At 46.8% G+C, this 4,528-nt stretch overlaps 1 protein-coding gene across 1 annotated transcript in view; it reads right to left on the bottom strand.

The window, feature by feature from the left end:
* Nucleotides 1–2,457: 2,457 nt before the first annotated feature.
* Nucleotides 2,458–4,528, bottom strand: part of TFAP2B (transcription factor AP-2 beta) — a 38,693-nt gene continuing 36,622 nt past the window's right edge. Inside the window, exon 9 of the mRNA XM_019658726.1 lies at nt 2,458–4,406. The gene's annotated coding sequence lies outside the window, so the exon portion shown is untranslated. The remainder of the gene's footprint in view (nt 4,407–4,528) is intronic.

Genomic DNA, 4,528 nt, shown 5'->3' with positions numbered 1-4,528 from the left:
CCCGGGAGCCCACGATTCCAGCGGGGAAACGGGAGGGGCTAACACGGCCCGTCGCGGGTCGGCTCTGCCTGGGTCTTCCTTCCCTAAGTTGAAACGAGGCTCGTTAGAGGGCGAGGGAATACATGTAAATAAACAACTCGGAAGATTTATGGGCAGGAGTTCAATTTTATAGGACTGTATTTATAGAGCCAGCGCTGGCTCACTTATAAATAGATTAATGGGAATCTAAAAGTAATGGACTTGTGAGCTGCACGTTTCATTTCGGAGGCTTGAACATGACAGACAACCGCCCTCGAAGTCCAAGCGTGGAAGGCAGCTTGTGTCAGGGAGTGGAGAGCGCCCTCAAGAAGGGACAGGTCCCATCGGGCCATCATTTCTCTGGCATCTGTAAGCTCAGGCTGCCCCGGTCCCGAGAGAGGAGGGACCCCACGGGGCTGTTATTTGCAAATGAAGACGAAGAATGTGGCCTCATAAAAAAATAATCGGGTCTTCCTCCTAGCATTATTTTTAATCAGGGCCCTTAAGCCGCTAATACCGGCGGGCGGGCGGGCGAGCAGGCGGGCTTCTGGGGCACTGTAAACCGCTCATCCGCGTTGGCTGCCTGAAGGCAAGCAGGGACGTCAGCAACACCTCCTCCAAGGTCACCTAGGGTCCCTGCGCTGGGCCTGTGGTCAGCAGGTCCCCCCCCCCCAGCCTAGTAAGATAGTAACAAAGGGGCTAAGGAGCTGTGACAGGCAGCCCTGGGCCGTTTTGTTAGCCAAGACTCTTACCCCTTACCTTCCCTTTCCAGTTTTTCCTTCCAGGTCTTTCCTCTAGTTCTTTTCCAACATTCAGGCCCTGCAGAACCTTGGGTTTTACTTAGTAAAGGTGACTGTCTCAGATCCTCTCCTTATCAAATGGTGATGGGAAATGGGGGAGGGGCGTCTATAATTTACCTATAGAATAATAGATCTGTTTCTCCAGAGCTAACTTTTCTGTAGGAGAATTTGCCATACGATATGGAAATGACTCACCACCCGCTTTGTGTAGTCCCAGTGGTAACCAAACCCTCCCTCCAACAGGCAAATGAAAAGGAAACAATGTAATACAGTTGAGCCAGAGACAAAGACATACATGTATTTTCTTTCTAGATAAATGGATTGCATACCCTCTTAATCACACTTCCCTTGGTTTTCTTTCCTTCCTTCTACTTCCCTTTTGTGTGTGTGGGGGGGGGGTACTTTTCTGTGATTCAGTCATTTATAGTTCTGGACATGATATCCCCCCCTTTTTTTTAACAAGGGACGCATGAAGTGGAAAATCTCACATAAAGCAGATTCCTTTGTCACTTCTGTCTTTCCCTATGGGAGGTCCAACTGGGAATGATTACCTGAAAAACAAAATTGATTTGGGAGGCACATTAATTAACTGAGCACCAACTATATGTTAAGTACTCTCAGAATCTGGAGTTATCAAGATTTAACTTTGCCAATTATCCCCAAATATATATATACACATTGCTGCTTCTGCTTTTTATAATTAAACTAGGCAATGTTGATGTTGGAAAAGACCATAGGAGACCCACATTTTATAGATAAAGACCTTGAGGTCCAAAGATAAACAGTGACTCGTGTGACTCGTCCAAACTGTGTAACATCTTGGATGACTTTATTTTCTTAGCCTCAGGGAAGACACCCAAGCCTTGGGATGAAATACAGATTGAGATGATGTTTGATCACTGCAGCCCATTAGGACTGGGCTGCAGCCCATTGACCCAAATGAGAAAAGCACCGTCTTCTTTAAGCAGCCTCTGAGCCTGAGGTAAGAACCAGCCTCCTAAAACAGCTATGCCTCTTTCCTCTTCTGGGTCAAGGGAGCTTTTCCACATTTGTTTATGGGGGGGTCTTTCTCTACTGGTGAAGTCAGGGTTGGGTTTAATCCTAAAATGGCCCAGTTAACTCCTCCAGACCCCAAGGTTTGGGGTGCAGCAGCCCATACCTGGCCTTGTGGGCATCTCTCCTGAACCACCTCCTTCCTTTAAGGAACATGGTCCAGCCTACTATCCCACTAGCTGTGGGAGGGGAACGTCATCTTTGACTTGGACCCAGAGCCGTTTAGTTACTGGGACACAGAGTCTTTCAGTTAGTTACCTGGGAAGTAAAGTTGATGCCTCATTTTTCAAAAGGGCAAAATAAAACCAAGAGATACCATTAACATGAGCCTTTATTGCAAATCTGATTAGCAATAGGTGAGAAGAGCGTCAATTTTGAATTTTAAAAAATAAAATACACCTCCTAGTGAAAACAAGTGTCCGTTTTTTTGAGAAGCAAAATTTATTGTATTTATGATGTAACAAAAACATTGTGTGTTTCGGTGAGGGGGGACAAAAAGAAAAAAACTTCTTGGCTATACTTTTTTTTCCCTGTCTGTAGAAATAAACAATATCCATATTCAAGAAACTGAAGATGAAAACACAACAAAAACACAACCATCTTTTTATTTATGTAAATCAGATCAACACTGGACAATAAACCAATTTCTACCCATTACCATAACAGCTTGTCTATAAAGAACAGAAAATTTCAGATAGGATTCTACCTAGGGTCAAGCGTTTTTTTTTGTTTTTTGTTTTACCACCCATTCACAGAGGTATAGATTCACAGATAAATAATCCCAAACTACTTGCTCGCCATATTTACACATTCCCGTTAAATTAAGCATAAATAAATATATACAAACAACATGGATACCCTCCAGAGCTCTTCTCCTGAAGAGTCAATAGATTGGTATTTTTCGATTGTGTGGCAAAAACAGTGTTAGTGAATTAGAGACCAACTCAACAGAGGAGTCGATTTTGGCATTTAAAGAACAGCGTTCATTCCACCTTTAAAAGAAAAAACGAATTTTGATATTTCTTCTCTCCCCTCCCCCATACTTGAACATACATCATCACAAGAGGGAAACACTGGGCTCTTGAGGCAACATCAGATGGTTTAAGGTTATTTCCTTTCCATATAATGTATTACGAATACAGAATATCAGATGTGATGACAAATTCTCTATAAACGCTCAAGTAGGAACGAGTTGCCCTTTTAAGTAAGGCTTTGTGCCGGAGGAACGGTGTGTAGGTAAGGTCGGGGTTTCAGGTTTTCCATTCTACCAAAGTTTTCTTATGATATGAAATAATTGCTTGAGAGAAAGTGGTTTCCTTGTCCAAAGAAAATAAAACAGCTAGGTCTTTGAAAAGCTTCTTCGGTTCTCTATGCGGGGGTGGAGAAAGCTAAGGATGTGGAGCAAGAGCGAAGGAAAGAAAACGGAAGATAATTGGGGCAGGGTGGTGACCTTCCGGGTTGGAGGGAGAAGGTAAAGATCACTTTGAGATGGAATCTGCACCCAGAATAGCCTTTTTTTATTTTTAATCTCCCCTGAGACCCACAGAACTTGTAGGAAGAGGCAGTGTTGGACAGAGAATGGTCAGGAGACCTTTAGAACCTCCAGAGGAACTTGCAAAATGGAAAGTGTGAGGGTAGCGCTGCCGCCACGTCCTGACTCCTCCTTTCTACTTTAGCTATTTTGGTTCGGGACCGAGCATGTAGCCGCGGCGTAATAAATTGTCTAAAGAGTGTAGGGTTGGGGGGAAACATGCAGCTCACCTGTTTGGTTTGAAAACAAAGCTCCACAAGGCTTGCTTTAAACGTTTCCCTTGACTTAAAAGGGAAACTCTTGCGTTAATCCTACTGTTTATTGATTTATGGGTCCAAGGAAACCAAATCTTTTAATAACTCAATTATCAGATAAACGTAGCGGGCCTGGCTAACGAAAGCAAGGGGGCGGGGGTCGTACATTAAAGGAGAAGTGAGGAAGGGAGGGGGCAGCGGGCTCTCTCCACGCGGGGAGGGCGCTGGGAGGCGGAGAGACGCGCACCAGGGCTCCACTTAGCTGGGGCGTGGAAAGAACGCACGAATGAAGGTGAAGGGCGACAGAGAGAACCTGCGTAGCCAAGTAAGAATTCCTATCCCATCACTCGCCTTTAGGAGCGTGAGGGTGGAGAGAGTTTTCGTCCTGGCAAAGGCGGGGGAAGCTTCTGATTCCCTGGACATTTCTAGGCCACTTGCCCTCTGGGAGCAGGCCCCGGGGTGGCCGCTGGCAGCAAAGGGCCTAGGCAGCGCTGAGACTCCTCCCCGCCTGCAGCCCTCCGGGCGCCGCCCCATTACCTACTGGAGAATGGGGATTTCTCGGTCCCTTTAGCCCTTAAGGTGAGACCGAGAGCGGGAAGGGCCCACGCGGCCCGCGGCCCCTCCAGCGGCTGATTCTATGTCCTCAACACGACTGGGCGCGATTGGCCCACACGCTCTCAGGACCTGCACAGTAAGAGCAAGGCGCGTCCATCGCGTCTCTCGCACGTCACACGCGTGGGGCGCGTTGCCCTGCAAGGAAAGGAGACGATGGTTTTCAGTGTGGTTTCTCCCGGCCTTTTGCAATCAGCATACATCTAATGCAAGCGACCAGGCGCCTGAACAAAGGCGCAGGCTTCTGAGCCGGGGGTGGG

This window comes from Hipposideros armiger, unplaced genomic scaffold, assembly GCF_001890085.2.
Source record: "Hipposideros armiger isolate ML-2016 unplaced genomic scaffold, ASM189008v1 scaffold_288, whole genome shotgun sequence".
NCBI classification, from domain to species: Eukaryota; Metazoa; Chordata; class Mammalia; order Chiroptera; family Hipposideridae; genus Hipposideros; species Hipposideros armiger.
The sequence above is the reverse complement of the archived record's forward strand: the minus strand, read 5'-3'. Positions and strand labels throughout refer to the sequence as shown.